The sequence below is a fragment of the Moschus berezovskii genome, chromosome 10 (assembly GCF_049115385.1).
Source record: "Moschus berezovskii isolate FMDL1 chromosome 10, NW_MosBer_1.0, whole genome shotgun sequence".
Classification (NCBI taxonomy): Eukaryota; Metazoa; Chordata; class Mammalia; order Artiodactyla; family Moschidae; genus Moschus; species Moschus berezovskii.
Window position 1 is genome coordinate 73,558,652 of NC_142469.1, and position 20,266 is coordinate 73,578,917.

Here is a 20,266-nt window from a genome sequence, read left to right on the forward strand (position 1 = left end):
ATGTTTCAAATGCTGTTACATATCCTCTTTCTAAGCCTTTGTGATGTTAGAGGCTGCAGCTGCTTTCAACATTAAATAAAATTCAAAGTTACATGATGTATTTCATTTTTAAAGTGTTAAGAATAATCACAGAGCACTTCAGTAAGCCAAATAGAAAAATAATTATGTAGAAAGTCTTAAAAAATTGAGAAAAAATAAACCTTTCCCCAAATTCTTCCATATCTTAAATAACCTATCCTAGTTAAGAGTAATATTTGAGAAGTTCAAGTTGACCCACAATACTGTTCTATGGAAATCATTTTCAGATATCATTACATGTCATAGGGCAAAGCACCTACATTCAGTGAACAATTATATAGGAAAGGTAATTTTCTGAATTGGACATAAAATAATTCCTAATGAGCTGCTGAAAAAGTATAATAGGGAAACGCAATTTATTCCTTGCTTAAAAAAAAAAAAAAAGGTAAGTGAAAGAAATTCAAATCAATTTCTTACAGATTAATGAGATTACTAACCAGCCATGTCACCTTGGGCCAGAGGGAAGAGGAGAGATAATATTTAATAAGTATCAACTACATGCTGCTGCTGCTGCTGCTGCTAAGTCACTTCAGTCGTGTCTGACTCTGTGTGACCCCATGGACGGAAGTCCACCAGGCTCCCCCGTCCCTGGGACTCTCCAGGCAAGAACACCGGAGTGGGTTGCCATTTCCTTCTCCAATGTGTGAAAGTGAAAAGTGAAAGTGAAGTCGCTCAGTCGTGTCTGACCCTTAGCGACCCCACGGACTGCAGCCTACCAGGCTTCTGCATCCATGAGATTTTCCAGGCAATAGTACTGGAGTGGCTTGCCATTGCCTTCTCCGAACTACACGCTAGACACTATCAAATGCTGCAGAAACATTTCCTTTCATTGGAACAGAAAAACTGAGGGAGGGAAGTAGGGATGGAGAGAGAGAGAGTTTTATTATTCCAAATGAAAAATGGAAGCTCAAAAAGGTTCTGTATCATGGCAAAATAGCAAGCAATAGAAGCTGTATCTGAATTCACGTTACTCTAATTTCTTTGTCAGTTCAACTATTCCTACAGTATTTTATTTGTAAAATGAAAAGTTGGTCTAGAGATAATCTATAAAGTCTCTTGGATTAAATGGAAACTCATTTTGATGAACTAAGGGTACTAGCCTGGTACTACTACACAGTTTTTATAATAACTGAATTTGGGGGTTTCAAGTGTCAAAATGCAAGAAAAATTGAGCACAGAGGGAAAATGTCTTTCATGGTATACTATTATTATTATATTATTGCAGTATAGTATTATAGTATAAGCACATATATCAAGTGTACAAAAAAAGCATAGTGAATATTTAAAAGCAGCATATAAAAATTATAAATCATTTTTGTTGACAACTCATTTCTCTTTATTTATTCCACCCAAAGGATTTCTTGGGGCCTGTAGGTATCCTGTAGGTTTCTAAACTCAGATATTGAGCATTTGAAATTCCAAACAACATCTAGATCACTGCCATTGGTTCAGTAAAAAAACTGCTCAGCCTGCAACAAGTAAGAGTATAACATGAAAGCTGTCCTATTTTTTTTAATGGATTTCAGTACAAATGGTTTATATAAAACTGTGACTAGAGAGAAACCTGACTTTATCGTGAGGAATATGACATACAAGAGCAATAGTCCTCTCTTCCCACTGGTTTATTGTCTTCATTGATTTTAGTTTTGGGTAAAAGAGAACAGAAGAAATAGTCACTTATACCAAGCTAAGGAGTCCCTGTCTCGATTTCACTGGCAATGAATCTACCTGAGTAACTCAGTAAAAAAAAAATTAAAAAGCAGTGCCTATGACATCAAGCAAGGTTTTCTTGTCACAATTATACTCTCAGTAGCTAAGTTAAACAATAAAACATAATATGAAACATCATCTTCCAAAACTGAGTCCCCTGGACTGCAAGGAGATCAAATCAGTCAATCCTAAAGGAAATCATCAACCCTGAATATTCATTATTCAGGCTAAAGATGAAGCTCCAATACTTTGACGACCTGAAGAGAAGTGCCAACTCACTAGAAAAGACCCTGATGCTGGGAAAGACTGAAGGCAGGAGGAGAAGGGGAAGACAGAGGACAAGATGGTTGGATGGCATCGCCAACTCAATAGACATGAGTTTGAGCAAGCTCCAGGAGATGGTGAAGGACAGGGAAGCCTGGCATACTGCAGTCCACAGGGTCACAAGGAGTCAAACATGACTGAGTGACTGAACTAAACTGAGCCAAGTTAAACAATAAAACAATTTGAAATATCATCTTCCAAATCTGCTGCAAAGATCTAAAATTCCAAAACTTTCACATAGCATACACATAACACAATAAAATATTATTATAGTGTTAACCATGTAGTACAAAAATTATAAGTACCAAAGATCATTTCTCCATACAGAAAAAGGAGGAAACACAACAGGGTTGGAAAGCCACTCAGACCCAGACCCACTCCATTCATCTACATAGAAATATTTTAAGAGGCCAGTTTAGCAGTAGAATGTATTAAATAAAGCATCCCCTTTTCTCTTGCGTATCAGTACTATCAACCTTTCTATTTATTCAGGAAAAAATATTTTTAATTTCAAGATAATAATATGCTTTCAAGAAAAAAAGTTGAGAAAAGTTCATTTTTATTGAGTCATTCATTCAACAATTATTTATTGCAGTTCTATGTACCAAACACAGTGCATGAAAGTTAACGGTAGTATTTTTTTCACTTTATTCTTAACTTTAAGCATCAGTCTCTTTATTTTTAAGAACTATATCACTTTATGAATACTATCATATCCTTCAGCATCATTTTAGGTTATCAGTGTTTTAAGCTACAAAACTGAAAGTCAAAATCAGCAATAGGGTTACATTCACAAGTCTTTTACAATTTACACAGATTTTTCACTTTCTACAAAATTCTAAGTTACTTCTTAGCCCTGTATGGAACAAAGTAAAACACTAGATCCAGGAGACAAATTGGATACCAAATGTTATCTGCAGTTAATACTGAATTTATTTCTTAAACGGTTCAGAGGAGAATCATATATTTGTTGAAGCAGCTACTAATTTAGGAAGTATATTTATACCCTAACAAGCTTACTCTTTACCAACAACTGAATCAAATGAAGAATTTCAAATTAACTTTTTTTCTTTTTTAAAAATTATACCTTTGTCTTAACAAACAAGCAGATACAGAAAACAGGATAGTGGTCACCAGATGGGAAGAGCTTGGGGGTCAGGGGTTGCAAAACTGATAAAGGGGATCAACTGTACAGAGATGAATAGAAAATAGATGTTTGGTGGTGAGCACACGCTAGTGTAAATAAAAGCAGAAATATAATGGTGTACACATGAAACATATAATGTTCTCAATCAATTTTATCTCAATAAAAAATAAATTTTAAAAAAATCCTTTGTCCTGACAACTAGCTTCAGGTGAACTTCTGACACATTCCATCCACAGGTGTTCCCACAAAAGGTTTCCCTTGTTAACATTTTTATCAGTAGCATAGTTTTTGTTTTAATATCCAATTTAATAAAGATAGCTCTCAAAACAAAGTCTTTTTGCCATTATTTTTTCCTTAAAAAATATTTTTACTTATGCCACACACACAAAAAAATCAATATAGCGTGTAAATAAAACTAAGAGAAAAGCGGAGACATTACTTTGCCAACAAAGGTCCACCTAGTCAAAGCAATGGTTTTTCCAGTAGTCATGTATGGATGTGAGAGTTGGACTATAAAGAAAGCTGAGCACTAACGAATTGATGCTTTTGAACTATGGTGTTGAAGAAGGCTCTTGAGAGTCCCTTGGACTGCAAGGAGATCAAACCAGTCCATCCTAAAGGAAATCAGTCCTGAATATTCACTGGAAGGACTGATGCTGAAGCTGAAGTTCCAATACTTTGGCCAACTAATGCGAAGAACCAATGCATTGGAAAAGCCCGTGATCCTCGGGAAGATTGAAGGCAGGAGGAGAAAGGGACAACAGAGTATGAGATGGTTGGATGGCATCACCAAGTCGATGGACATGAGCTTGAGCAAGCTCCAGGAGTTGGTGATGGACAGGGAATCCTGGCGTGCTGCAGTCCATGGGGTCGCAAAGGGTCAGACACGACTGAGAGACTGAAGTGAACTGAATTGACTGAAAACTATGCGTGACAACAGTTGCAAGCTACATTCAAACACAGTAAAACATCAGAATTGTGTAACTATTTTGAAAAGTTCAGTGTGACTACAGGTGGTATATGTGCATATATAATGAATACAAAGCAATCTATTCCATACAAATAATCTCTAACAGATTTAATTATTTGAATCATATTAATTGTTTGGATCAGGAAAAAATTTCAAGCATTGTCAGTTCAGTTCAGTTCAGTTCAGTCGATCAGTCGTGTCTAACTCTGAGACCCCAAAGACTGCAGCATGCCAGGCCCCCCTGTCCATCACCAACTCCCAGAGCTTGCTCAAACTCACGTCCATCGAGTTGGTAATGTCATCCAAACATCTCCATCAAGCATTATACCACCTACTTTGATAACTTACTACATTTGCTGTCTTTTCGTTATGTTTTAATTAACAGATCAGGCATTTTGGTTAGTAATGTGACATTAAAATTTTTCTTATTAAAAATAACAGGAAATTGACTTCTTGTTATTTAGCAATCTCACATAGAATATCTGCTTTTCTGAAACAGACTTTTGACATTAAGTGGAGTTGCCTGTGAATCAAGGGATGACCTATTATGTACCAGGGAAAAGACAGTAACTTTGTCTTCAAGGAAAAAATAAGTACAATTATTTCAGAACTTTGAAACAAAGTAGTTCAGGTAAAACTTCAGTGGACATAAGAAAGTGTAACAAGTTTGCAGAGGAAAATTTATTTTGGATATTTTTAAAGTATAATACCTGCAAATAATGAGTCCTAAAAAGAAGGAATAAACTGTGTTGAAAACTTTGGCTCAATTTTGATAGGCTTTTTTGTGATTTTTTCCTTAGCTTTTACTGTCAAATATCACATGAATGCCAGACTAGAAGTATGTATTCCTTCTTTTAAAATACAAATTGATCTTAGCAATTTCAATCTCCTCTTAACAGCAGGTTGTAAAATTATTCCTAACTTTCTGTGTAATTTAAGCAGAGATTTTGTATCTCTACAGGTAATTTCTTAGGTGCATTAAACTGATTTTATTATGATTTTGATATTAAAAACAAACACAACTTCATAGATTCTATTTTTATTTTTAAATACTAAATATTAATAGAAATCAATATAAATATGATAATATTAATATAAGTAATATTAAAATATTGATATTATCCCTTGTTCTCAGTCACCTATGCTACTATCTTAGTCAAGTACTGTGCTTAGTCAGTCGGTTGTGTCCAGCTCTTTGCAATCCCATGGATTGTAGCCTCTGTCCATGCCGGTTCTCCAGGCAAGAATACTGGAGTGGGTTGCCATGCCCTCCTCTAGGGACTGTCCCAACCCAGGGATCAAACTCAGGTCTCCCGCATTGCAGGCAGATTCTTTACCTTCTGAGCCACCAGGGAAGCCCTAGTTAAGTGACTGCTGCTGCTGCTGCTGCTAAGTCACTTCAGTCATGGCTGACTCTGTGCGACCCCATAGACAGCAGCCCATCAGACTCCCCCGTCCCTGGGATTATCCAGGCAAGAACACTGGAGTGGGTTGCCATTTCCTTCTCCGATGCATGAAAGTGAAAACTGAAAGTGAAGTTACTCAGTTGTGTCCGACTCTTAGCGACCCCATGGACTGCAGCCTACCATGCTCCTCCGTCCATGGGATTCTCCAGGCAAGAGTTCTGGAGTGGGGTGCCATTGCCTTCTCCTAGGTAAGTGACTAATCTGCAGTAATTCTTTAGATTCAGCCTGTATGCTAAGACTCTGAATTCAGAAAAATAAAAATTTCAAAAAGCCTTTGCTCATAAACTGTGAAGTTTCCTAAAGGGCTTTGTGCTGTAACAAGTGGCTTCAGCTATGTCCAACTCTTTGCAATTCTATGAACCATACCCCACCAGGCTTCTCTGTCCCAGGGATTCTCCTGGCAAGACTACTCGAGTGGGTTGCCGTGCCCTCCTCCAGGGGATCTTCCCAACCCAGGGATCAAACCTGCATCTCCAAAGTCTCCCACATTGGTAGGCAGGTTCTTTACTGCTACTGCCAAAAGGACTTTGCACAAACACAAAGATTTGTTCCCTTAATTTATGAGACCATAGAAACTAAAAATAATTGTTTGGTATCCTCCATATATTTTAGCTAATTTTTCTGTTGTTCTTTTTAACAAGAATTACCTTTGGAGAGTATTTATGCTCATAAAGGGGAATTGGTCAAAAAAAAAAAAGTTAAAAAAACTAGACAAAAGAATGACTACATATCCTTCACTCAAGGAAGTCTACATGCAATAAGTGCTGGAGAGGGTGTGGAGAGAAGGGAACCCTCTTACACTGTTGGTGGGAATGCAAACTAGTACAGCCACTATGGAGAACAGTGTGGAGATTCCTCAGAAAACTGGAAATAGAACTGCCATATGATCCAGCGATCGCACTCCTGGGCATACACACCGAGGAAACCAGAATTGAAAGAGACACATGTACTCCAATGTTCATCGCAGCACTGTTTATAATAGCCAGGACATGGAAGCAACTTAGATGTCCATCTGCAGATGAATGGATAAGAAAGCTTTGGTACATATACACAATGGAGTATTTCTCAGCCATCAAAAAGAATGCATTTGAATCAGTTTTAATGAGGTGGATGAAATTGGAGCCAATTATACAGAGTGAAGTAAGCCAGAAAGAAGAACATCAATACCGTATATTAACGCATATATATGGAATTTAGAAAAATGGTAACCTGAACCCTGTATAAGAGACTGCAAAAGAGACATAGGCATTTAGAACAGTCTTTGGGACTCTGTGGGAGAGGGTGAAGGTGGAATGATTGGAGAGAATGGAATTGTAGCATGTATATTATCATAAGTGACCAGTCCAGGTTCGACGCATAAATTTTCCTCTGTTCATTTCTTTGCATTTGTGCTTTTTTAATAAAATTCTTTTTTAGAAATTAAAAAAAAAAAAAGAATGACTACATATCCTTCACTCAAGGAGCAGCTAATTTTTTAACTGTGTGTACTTTTGTCCGATTCATTATTGAGTAAGACATTTTATAAATCTGTGAGAGAAGATGTTAACTTGCAGAAAGCTTATGGCAATACAAATGAGACTTAAAAGAGCAAATAAATTTTGTCTAGTAGAGTGGCATATGATTTCTGTTTGGTAGTAAAGATAACCTCAAAGGTTTCAGATGTATTACTCTATTCTACATTAACTTATTTAGTATAAAATTAGGACTCTTACTACAGCAGTCTTTTCATGCCTATAAATGCTTCCCTTGTTCCTATAATCTTTTGAACAAGCCTAACCATCCTCCTGGCTTCTATATTAATCAATTAAATATATCCTTAGCACGTGTTCATCTACAATATAAAACACTTGACTTTTGGGTTTTTATAAAGTATATTAACTTATTTCTTCTATGTCATAAGAAAAAAAGAGAGAATATAAAATCCCTCAACAGTAATAATGGCAGGTCTGACTCTGCGACCCCATGGGCTAGTCCATGGACTTCTTCAGGCCAGACTTCTGGAGTGGAAGCCTTTCCCTTCTCCAGGGGATCTTCCCAACCCAGGGATCCAACCCAGGTCTCCTGCATTGCAGGCGGATTCTTTACCACCTGAGCCACAAGCGAAGCCCAGATAACTGAAATAGGGCAGAAAGATTTCCCACTTCTCAAGTTACAGATACAGTAAATGTTTTGAAATCAAGGAAAAACTGACACTAGGCTCGCAGTGCATTAGAGAATATCATGTTGCTATAATAATTGCTTTATTTGTCCATTCTTCTAAATCTCACAGCTTCTGAATTCTACTACCTATATTCCTTTCCTACTATATCTGCATCAAATAGTTCTGTAATGGACATTGTTGTTACCTACCCAGTATCCTCCCCATCTTTATTCCATTACAACCTGTCTAGCAACAAGATCAGAAGAAGCTGGCACTAACTTCAACCTCTGCTCCAATTAGGGGAGGAGTACAGGCTTGAAAGTATCACCCAATCATGTTCTACTCTGCTCACCACTGATTGGTTTAGACATAGGTATGGGACATGATTTTGGCCAATTAGACAAGAAGATAAATCTGTTGATGGACAGCTCAGGAAAGTTCTTTATGCTGATTAAAAAACAAAGAAACATAATGAAGAGACAACCTCTTTTTCTTAGTGTCTGAAATTAATACCTAGAATAGCTACAGATCTTATACCAATGAGGGGAGCAAGCCTGAGTTTAAAGATAACCTGAAGAGTAGAGGAACAGAGAGACAAAAGAATCTGGAACCTCAAGGACATCACTTAATTAGCAATCCTGGTCTTCCTCTTCTGCGAAAGCAGCTTTCTTTATTTATGATTTAAAGACATTTTGACTTGGGGTCTCCACCATCTGGAGCTGGAGAAAGCATGAGAGACAAGTTTTGCCATACTTTTAAGTCAGCCCTGAAGCTTTCTTTCTTCCGTGGTCTCTAAAGGAAGGATCTGTACTCCAGTTTGTTTACAGAGAGGTCAAAAGTGAGATCTTTATGCTATATCTCTTTATACTTAAATTCCCAATCTTGAATTTCCCAAGACATGAAACCTCTGAAAATTTACTTGGCCTCTCTGAACCTCAGTTCCCGCATCTAAAAGATGTGTTAATACATACCTAGAAGGGCTTTTATGACATTTAAGTAAAATGACATGTAAAAATGCCTAAGTGGTCAGAAGAGCATTTTTTTTAAATTATCCATTAAGTCTACCCTAGCTTGGATAAAAACCATGCACTCAAAATATAATTTTTAAATAGCCATATTTGCCATTCCACTTTTCTATTTAATCCACCAACTATTTCAGAACTAGGGGAGGAAGAGAGGAACAGAAATATATAATTGTCTTGATAAAATATATAGAATTGTCCTACTTTATCCCATAAACTGCAAGAAGCCAGTCAGTGTATCTTTTTAATCTACATCCCCAGGTAAAGATTTCATGATGCAGCTGGCATTTGTAAGTTGTCACATGCTCTTAATGTATAAAACATCTCACTCCTATTGAGAAATATTATAACAAGGGAATAATAATTTAATTATTATAATAATTAAATAATCAATAATTTCCTCTTTCAAGGAGGGGGAAAGGTCTGTCAACATACCATCGTACTCTCAACAGATATAAGGTTGAAAAACTGACAATCTTCCAAGATATTCAAAGCATCTTTTTAATGTAATGATAAATATATAAGCGTAGCTTTGTATTTTTATAACATTAACTACATGAGAAAATTAACATCACATATCTTTAAATTATCTCTAATTTAATCACTTAGATTTCATTGCTTTTTTGTGTGTAATTTTTCCCCTGGCATTCTAATGTTTGGAAACAAAGCTTTGAAGCTGAGAATGTCTAAAAGATTTCTTTAGCCATCATGAGGCAAGTTTATTTTTGGAGAGGGATATATAAGGTCATAACTGTACTTTCAGTCTTTCTCCCCTTCAAGGAAAAGTAATTTTGTTTCCTTAGACCATGTATTGATTTTAAGGCACGTGTTAAAGATGACTGCATAGTCTTTGAAATTACTCTGTATTCTTACCCCTAATTCATTTAGAAGACTGGAAGTTCTCTAACACTGACTCCAATATTAATTTCTTTTCTTTTTTTTAATACTGACCTGTTTTCTCCCCGAGATATATCAAGACATATCTAACTTAGATACATTACATACCTGAAAGAACAGGAAAATATTCCTGTCTCAGCATGCCACTTCTGTCCACTGTAATTTAGACATACTTCACGCTGCATTTATGTTCACAAGGGTAACAGTACTCACATTAAAAACCTGCCCTCATGAAGTAGCTCACCCTTCACAGGGTCCATTACAGCCTTTCTGTGACCCTGCACTGCCTCCGATCCTGACTGTTTTTAATAAGCAACTCAAATGTGGTAAACTATCTTCTCTTTGCTGAGGGCAAAAGCACCAACAGACACATGATAACATGGTTTGGAAGAGCATGTTGAAATAAGCCCATAATTCAGGTCCTAAAATATCCTATTGCAAACAGTGCCTTAAAACTATTTTCAAACCCTAATTTTTGGTCTGAGTTCTTTAGTTCAAAATTTTTCCTTCTACCATAAATGCTCTAATGAGACAGCAGATAATATATGTTTCCAAGTTTTTGCTTAGACAGCCATGTAGCAAGTGATCATCAAAAAACTAAAAATAACATACAGGTAAGTCTAAGAAAGGTCAGCTCCTCTTACTAGCGGGTGAGAATGCCACAAGGAAACCCTAAAGCTCGACTGCAATTCCAAACAACAGCAAGTCTCAGACCCCACTTCAGGTGAAGATTAAGAGACAATCATTTCAAGCTTTTAAATTCTGGAAGAAAACAGGACTTAGATGAAGTAGTAGGAAAACACTGTGGAATAAACCCATATATAGCTCCTTTCATAGGGGATTTAAAGATCCAAGACCAAGTGAAAGAAATGCATCAGCTACACCACAATTTATGAAGAAGGATAGCACTGTAGCAAGAGCAATTGTGATAACAGACAGATAGACCCAACTTCAAATTCGAACCCTAAGCAGCTTTAAGCAAGTTATTCACTGCACTAATCTCTAAACTGTCACTAATTCTGCAGGGTCCACATGAGGATTAAAAATATATATCATGTCCCTGGTATAGTAGGATCCCAGTAAATTACCAATAAGTCATAGCCAATGAGAGCAAGTACTCTCATTTCAGAGAGGCTTATCTGAAATGTTGAGTGTGCATCTATTGTTTTAAAGTTGTCCCTTGGAATGTTACTTCCGTAAGTATTTCTTGGAGAAGCCATTTTGATGGAACTGGGTGGTAGAAAAAGGGGTAGGGTAGGGATGTTAGGGAGTACAAAGCAAGCAAGTTCTGGAACCAGTGGCTCTTAGTTATCAATTTTACATATTTGACTGCTGAGAAGTACTGCTTTCAAAAAAGAGAATTCTACTATATTTTTTAAAGTTTAAAAATCAAATGATTTTTACGTATAACCTTCCAGTTTTAAACTGAGGGTTTTAGGCTCTGTCACCTTCTTAGAATATATTGCCTATATCCAATACTTACAGTATTTCCATCTGTTTTAATGAACTAATGTTAAGTTATTCTCTTATCCTTTTCTTCTCTCCCCTTGCCCCCTTCCTTTCTTCTCTCCACTACAACCCATCTCTCAAGTGGTGCTTAAGACAACTGCAAGGTCCACAACACAGTATCTTTGCTAGTATTAGCAGACAATTATAACTAGATGACAAACAGAATAAACCAACATTTTGGCCTAATTTACTTTATCCTTTAACATAAAAAAAACTAGCTGTAACATTGCAACTCACAATCTCTTAACCAACATTACGTGCATATAACTTTATTCTACCACTGTCTACCATATTTTGACTCTGACAGATTTGCTATCAAATAATTCTGTTAACTCAGGTATGTGAGAATTTAGCAATTATGATCTTGTAGAAACACATGCCTTATTATCAACTGTCTGTAAGAGTGTGATTGCAAGGCTACCCATTCATTTTAATGAGTGATTAAGGTTCCCAATGAGACAGACTATCAACTAAAAACAGTAAGATAACACAAAAACTCCCTTGAAATTTCTTAGATATATTAAAATGTGATATACTGAATACTAATATTATTTAGTAAGTTGTGAGTAGGTCTTAGAAAACTAAGGGACTATTCCTACATAGAAAAATCTAGCTGAAATTGTGTTACTTTACAAATATTATTATTTAAATATAATATTTCATTTGTTTTTTACTATATGACACAATATCAGAAGAAAGCCAGGCACAAAATCATGAGACCTATGCATGCTCACTATAGAATACAAAAAACATTTAGTCTCTTCAAATAAATATGTGAAGAAGACAAAACATATTTTAACAACCTGGCTAATTATTTATATTTATAAACTCTTGGATAAAAGAAATTTTTAAAAAAGAATACACTGTTCCAAAAATAATAAATTAATTTATAGGCACATTTATTAGTATTGTTCAGTATTCATTCTTCTTTGTGTAATGCCATTTGCTCTCTAAATTTCAGTCTGAGGATTTGACAACGTGGCAGAATTGATACCTAGGTGGGCTTTTAAACTACTGAATCACAACCTCACTAAGCTTTACAACCTAGGAAGAACGGTTTCTTTCTTCAACCTTCAGATTAATTTAATAACAGAGGGCTTTTATTTTTGTGATAGATAGACATAAACAGATACTTAGATAGACAGAATGTGTGCATTTTACAGAAGGGACTCTATACAGTGATTTACATTATCATCAGTGAAAAGTACTAGACTGAAGGTAGAATACAACATAGCATAATTTTAAACTGTCAAATGAGTACTCTAGAGACTCTAAACTAAAATTCAATTAGTCACTTTACAAAACCTGTTAAAAGGAAAAAGCAGTCATAATTACAGATGAAGATAAATTTATTGAGATGTCAATCACAATGTCTATGCTCAGATCTAGGTTAGAACATGTACAAAAATGGTCCAGTGAATTCGTTTCATGATGTCATAAGTAGAAAGGAACATCTGACAAGGTCAAGAATACAGATGAATTTGAGATCAAAGAACAATTTCTGCTTCCCTGCAACACCTCTCACTCTCTATGGATTTGATTTTTATAGGCTAGATTTTTAAGGAGTAGAAGATTGGAATTAATTTAACTAGCAAAAGACAAAAGAAATAGAGAGAGATCCTTAAAACAAGCTCATTCGTGGTAGTATTAATAACGTTTAAAATTAAAACCAAAATAAATAGATGAAATCATTTATGAAGGCAAAAGCTAAATATTATTAAGTATATGAAGATCTTCTAATTACATTAAAATATGAACTGAATGTAATGATTGAGAAGTAAGTTATTTGTAATTCAATTAATTTTAAAGCAAGAGGAAGACTTTTTTTGTTTAATGCTTGACCAAAATATTTTAAACCACATTATATAAGTTGACATTTTTCCTAAGTAAAATGAAATAGTGTCTTGGAAAATCAAAGATGTAAAATATGATTTATGTTCATGAGGACATTATAGTTTAGTGGAGAAAAGGAGATATTTTTAAAGTATTATAACAGCCTGCAATTGAAATATGTACCAGGTACAGTGGACAGCATATCTGAAAGTGAGGACAGAAGAAATATTATATAAAAACTCCATGCCAGCCAGGAGAATCTTCCCAAAGCAGATAGAACTTGAGCAGACATAGTAAGAATGGGTAGGAGTTTGATGAATGGATAAAAAGAGAATTGCCTAAACAGAGGAAAGGAACCATATTAATACAAAGGCTCAGACATGTCAAAGAGCATATTATCTTTGAATGTGGGAGAAGGGATAAAGGCTGGTGAGGAAAAAAAAAAAGGAGTTTGAACCCATTTGAGGTATCCTATGATATATCTTTCATTCTAATATGTAACATCCTTTCATTCTTTGTCTAATTTCCCCAAAGTATCCTTGTGAGCTCTGATTTTATTTATTCTGTTTCTTGGCATTTTCTATTAACATATAAGACATATAGAGGAAAGAACACAACTCATAATTATATATTTCAATGATTTTTCAATTTTAGCTTATCTGTGAAAAAACCATCTAGATCAAGAAAGATTGTGTTACCAGTATCCAGAAATCCCCTTCCTGCCACCTTCCAAGCACTAACCACTCCCCACCCCTCTAGGCCCTTCTGTAGGTAAATAATATCCTGACTTCTAACATCATTTATTTGTTTTGCCTGTTTTTGAAATTTACATATATGAAACACAGTACATACCCTTTTGTGTTTAGTTTCTTTCCCTCAAGATTGTGTGTAAAATTCATTCATATCATATATAGCAATAGTTTGTTCATTTACATTGCAACATTATGTGGATTTACCACGATTTTATTCATTGTACTGTTGACAGACATTTGGATTGTTTTCAGTTTCAGACTATTTTGGACACTAATGCTGTATGTGCTCTTGTATACGTTATTTAGAAAACGTGTACTCAGTCCTGCTGGGCTGATACCCTGTAATGGGTCTTCCGGGAAATTAGGCTGTACAAAATGGTTATACATATTGACACCTGACCAAAGTTCAGTATATGAAGACTTTCACTGGCTCCATACTCTCACCAACACTTGAAATTTTAATTTTCATCTTCTGGCTCCATGTGTTGAAGCAGGTACTCATATTTTCATATGATTTTTGGCCATTAGGATACACTCATCCTTTTGCAGCCGATTTTAAATGTTCTATGCTGGCCTTTCAATCACCATCATTATCAGCTGACAAAGGCAGCTTTGCTGAAGAACACTTTAAGCAATCATTAACAGCATTATGTCTTCAAATGAAAAGAAGTAATTTTCTTTTCTACTCATCTTCATTCTTTTAGTATCTAATCTATTTATTCACTCTTATCTCTTCCCTGCTACCTTTTTAGGACAAAAAGATCAACAAACAGATGCCAATTAACAATGTCCAAGTATTGTAAAGAGAGTCCAATAACAAGATTGTTGACAAGGGATTAATTTCCAAAATATGCAAACAACTCATGCAGCTCAATATTCAAAAAACAAATGATCCAATTTTAAAAAGAAAGGCCAGAAGATCTAAATAGACATTTATCCAAAGAAGACATACAGATGACTAAAAAGCACATGAAAAGATTCTTAACATCAAAAATTAGCAGAGAAATCCAAATCAAAACTGCAATGAGGTATTACCTCATACCAGTCAGAATGGCCATCATCAATAAATCTACACGCAATAAACGATCAGAGGGTGAGAAAAGAAAGGAACCCTCCTACACTGTTGGTGGAAATGCAAATTGGTATAGACACTATGAAGAAGGATATGGAGGTTCCTTAAAAAAAAAAAAAACAACAGAAAATAAAGCTACTATATGATCCAGCAATCCCATTCCTTGACATATACCTTGAGAAAATAATCATTTAAAAAGATACATGCACCACAATGTTCACTGCAGTACTACTTACAATAGCCAGGACATGGTAATAACCTAAATGCCCATCAATCAACAGAGGAATGGATAAAGAAGATGTGGTACATATATTCAATGAAATATTATTCCATGAATAAAAACAAAATAGTGTCATTTGCAGCACAATGGATGGACCTACATAGGGATTATCATACAGAGGGAAGAATTCAGACAAAGACAAATATAATATTGTTCATATCTGAAACCTAAAAAAGGGTACAAACAAACGTATGCATCAAAACAGAAACAGAGTTACAGATGTAGAAAACAAAGAGGGTAAGAGAGGGAGGGATAAACTGGGAGACTGGGGTTGACAGATACACATTATATTTATAAAATAGTTGTATAGCACAGGGAACTCTAATCAATACTCTGTAATGGTCTATGTGGGAAAAGAATCTAAAATAGACTGAATATATGTATGCGTGCATGCGTGCTAAATACCATCGTTTCAGTGGTTTACAACTCTTTGGGACCCTATTGACTGTAGTCCACCAGGCTCCTCTGTCCACGGGATTCTCCACACAAGAATACTGGAGTGGGTTACCATGCCCTCCTCCAGGGGATCTTCCTGACCTAGGAATCAAACCCACATCTCTTTTTCCATCTTCTGCAGTGACAGGCAAGTTCTTTACCACTAGCATCACCTGAGAAGCATATGCACAGGTATATGTATATGTGAATGTATATGTATATACATTGAGTTGGAGAAAAAGTTCATTTGGATTTTTCTGTAGCACACACTCAGTTGCTAAGACATGTCTGACTCTTTGCAACCACATGGACTGCAGCCCTCCAGGCTCCCCTGTCCATGGAATTTTCCAAGCAAGAATACTGGAGTGGGTTGCCATTTCCTCCCCCAGGAGACCTTGCCGAACCAGGGATGTCTCCTGCATTGGCAAGTGGATTCTTCACCACTGGGCCAACTAGGTATCTTACAGAAACACCCAAAAACTAACTTTTTGGCCAATCCAAAATATATATAACTGATTCACTTTGCTATATATTCACTTTACTGAAACTAACACAACTTTGGAAATCAACTGTACTCTATTTTTTTTTAATATTTTAAATAGTTCCAAAGGGGGAAAAAAATGTTTGCATCAGAGACTCAGCCTTACTTTTGGGCTGCTAAATGTTTGAGTTTCCTCATTTTTAATAATTGAGAAAAATAAACATGTCTATTTTTAAATAAATGGATCATTCATAAAATTTTAATAGGACAAATCTAAGTATCTCCTTTTTTCCAAATTATGAATAATGTTCAGTGAGGATTTTAAAGGAATATCAGAAGGAAAATGGAAAAAAAAGTAGTGTAGATTACAAAAACATAAAAGCGAAAGAACAGATACATACTTTCTTTCAACATCTACAAAAACCAAATACAAATTGCATTTGCAAAAATAAAGTGGCCATGACCTTTTTCCCTCCTCTGCATGATTAATTACTTAATGTCCTATTAATTGAAAGATGTGGCTGAATTTCAAACACTTTCATTTTCTGTGCACATCATCCTGTACTGTAACCACCGATTAAGCTGCTCATCAAAGGTGAACCAACAAGGTCATCTGAGCAGTAACTCTTCAGCTATTCATTACCCATCTTCAATGGTAATTAACAATGGTAACATTTCCATAAATCAACATCTTTCTGATTGTTCTCTGATGATAAACAGTCAAAATATGTGCATCCCAGCCCACCCCTTCTACTTTTATATAAAAATTCAGTCTAAATATACCTCAGAGAAAGCGCAGATAAAATACTGCAGAAGTTTCTTTAATTAAAATGTACCAGAAAAATAAGGTTATGTATCTTTGAAGGAAAATACAAACCTACAATACACAACTAAATGAGTCTAGAACAAATAACCCAATCAAAAAATGGGCAGATCTAAATGGGCAGACATTTCTCCAACAAAGACAAACAGTCAAAAAGCACCTGAAAAAATGCTCAACACCGCTAATTATAGAAATGCAATCAAAACTACTGTGAGGTATCACCTCACACCAGTCAGAATGGCCACCATCAAAAAGTCCACAAACAAACACTAGAGAGAGTTTAGAGAAAAGGGAACCCTCATACACTAATGCAAACTGGTACAGACACCATGGAGAACAGTACGGAGGTTCTTTAAAAAACTAAAACGAGAACTACCATTTGATCCAGCAGTCTCACTCCTGGGAATACATCCAGATAAAACCATAATTCAAAAAGATACATGCACTCCCCAACGTTCACTGCGGCATTATTTACAATAGCCAAGCTAAATTTTCATCAAGAGATGAATAGGTAAAGAAGATGTGGTGTATATGTACAATGGAATAGTATTCAACCATAAAAATGAAATAATGCCATTTGCAAGAACATAAATGGACCTAGAGGTTATCATACTAAGTGAAGTAAGAGAGAGAAAAACAAATAACATATGATATCACTTATATGTGGAATATAAAGAACAATATTGCAAAGGAACTTATTTACAAAACAAAAACAGACTCACAGCCTCAGAAACCAAACTTGCTGTTACCAAAGGGTAAAGCATGTGTCGGGGTAGAGGGGCAGTAAATTAGGAGCTTGGGATTAACATATATATATATTACTAAATATAAAATAGATAATTAACAAAGACCTACTCTTCAGTACAGGGAACTCTATTCAGTATTCTGTTATAACTTATATGGAAAATGAATCTAAAAAAGAATAGATATTTGTGTATGTACAACTAAATCACACCTGAAATTAACTCAATATTGTGTATCAACTATATTTCAGTGTAAAATAAAAATTAAAAAGTAAATTTTAAGCATAGCTTGGATGGATATTCATGAAGTGAACATGCTTGGTAAAATACTACCCAGGTCACACATAGAATATCAGTGGCACCCTAAGTAGGCTCTTTTAAACCACCTTATAGTCATAAACAACATCAAATAAAACATTATCATGGCTTCTATTGTATTGTTTTACCTGTTTTTTTAATATTTAAATAAAGGAAATCATAAAGAATGCAAAAATAAATAAGTCTGATGACAACATAAGGGTCAAATATGAGAAGCAAAGGGTACTAGTCGCCTAGTACCAATTTATTCCTCTGGAAATTATGGCTCAGCTCAGCTACAGAAGTATCCATTTTGTCTCTTCACTCATGAAAAGTGACAATTTAGAGTAGAAAGCAGATTTTTAATTCACACTGATCTCAAAGAGTACACCATGGGATGAAACAGTAAGAAAAATTAAAGTGTATAATATTATGAGTAAAACACTGAAACTATATTTTAAAATTTGCTAGGAAGGATTGGGGGTGGGAGGAGACAGGGACGACAGAGAATGAGATGGCTGGATGGCATCACCGACTCTGTGGACATGAGTTTGAGTGAACTCCGGGAGTTGGTGATGGACAGGGAGGCCTGGCGTGCTGTGATTCATGGGGTCGCAAAGAGTCGGACACGACTGAGCAACTGAACTGAACTGAACTGAACTGAAATTATTACTAACAGGCAAACATCTCATCAAACACATATGATAATATACTATAATAAAATGATGATGTATTATTGCATAGTATATTAATATATTACATTATTAAATATTAGTATACTACATATTATATATGTGATCATACATAATTATATTCCATATTTTATTTCTAAGTAATAGGAAAGTAATTTACTCTCTTTAGTAAAGTATTTTAAAATTTCTATTTGCAGTTTCAATTTTTCAATTTAATAATATATACACACAGAGGTTGACATTAATTCCAAACTAGTCTGGAACTGAAGGCACAAATATTAGCCTGCTAGTATATAAAATGGTATGTATATGTTAAGATCCTATGTTATTAATAATTAAGGGAAAACACAATTTGAGCAGGCTTAAACAATAAGAAGATGTACTATTTCACAAAACCAAAATGCAAAGGCTGTAACAAGATCAAGGTAAAGAAAGCAGGGCTCAGCCTTATTTTGCTACAGTCAGCTCACAAAAGTCCTCGCCATCTCCATCTCTGTCTAGCCTGTCTCTCCTGAGAGCCAATGGCATGCTCATGGCCAGTGGCATGAGATAAGCTCTCTCCCTACCATGAAACAAGAAAGTTTCTCTTCAGTCTGGTTGTTGCCGTTTTTTAGTCGCCAAGTTGCATCCAACTCTTTGTGACCCCATGGACTGCAGCACACAAGGCCCCTCTGTCCCTCACCATCTCTCGGAGTTTGCCCACATTCACGGCCATTGTCTCGGTGATGTCATCCAGCCACCTCATCCTCTGACACCCTCTTCTCCTTCTGCTCTCAATCTTTCGCAGCATCAGGGACTTTTCCAATGAGTCGGCTGTTCTTATCAGGTGATCAAAACATTGGAGTTTCAGCTTCAGCATCAGTCTTTCCAATGAATATTTAGGACTGATTTCCTTTAGGATAGACCAGTTGGATCTCCCTGGTGTCCAAGGGACTCTAAGGAGTCTTCTCCAGCATCACAGTTCAAAGGCAACAATTCTTTGGTACTCTGCCTTCTCTATGGTCCAGCTCTCACAACCAACCACTGGGAAAGCCTTGACTATATGGACCTTTGTTGGTAGAGTGATGTCTCTGTTTCTCAACATGCTGTCTAGGTTTGTCAGAGCTTTCCTGCCAAGAAGCAGCAGTCTTCTGATTTCATGGCTCCAGTCACCATCTGCAGTGATTTTAGAGCCCAGGAAGAGGAAATTCGTCACTACTTCCACCTTTTCCCCTTCTATTTGCCATGAAGTAATGCGGCCAGATGCCATGATCTTAGTTGCTTAACATTTTAAGCCAGCTTTTTTCACTCTCCTCCTTCACCCTCATCAAGAGGTTCTTTAGTTCTTCTTTGCTTTCTGCCATTAAAGTGGTTTGACTACATCAAATCTTATGATTTAACAGAAGAGGCAGTAAGTGAACTGATCTCATAATGTAGACAGTTTTGAAAGGATTTTGGATGTTGTTCTTTTTATTTTTTTATGTTTTGGTTTTATTTCCATTTTGCTTTTTTATTAAACAGGAAAACACGCACTAATACTTACCATTTTTCAGGATCAGAGATAACGAAGATTACAGTGAATTTTCTTGAGGAACAAAGGATTAAATAAAGTTATT

At 35.7% G+C, this 20,266-nt stretch overlaps 1 protein-coding gene across 2 annotated transcripts in view; it reads right to left on the reverse strand.

Moving 5' to 3' along the window:
• Positions 1-20,266, reverse strand: part of PTPRK (protein tyrosine phosphatase receptor type K) — a 643,642-nt gene that overhangs the window by 463,878 nt on the left and 159,498 nt on the right. The gene's annotated exons all lie outside the window — the stretch shown is intronic.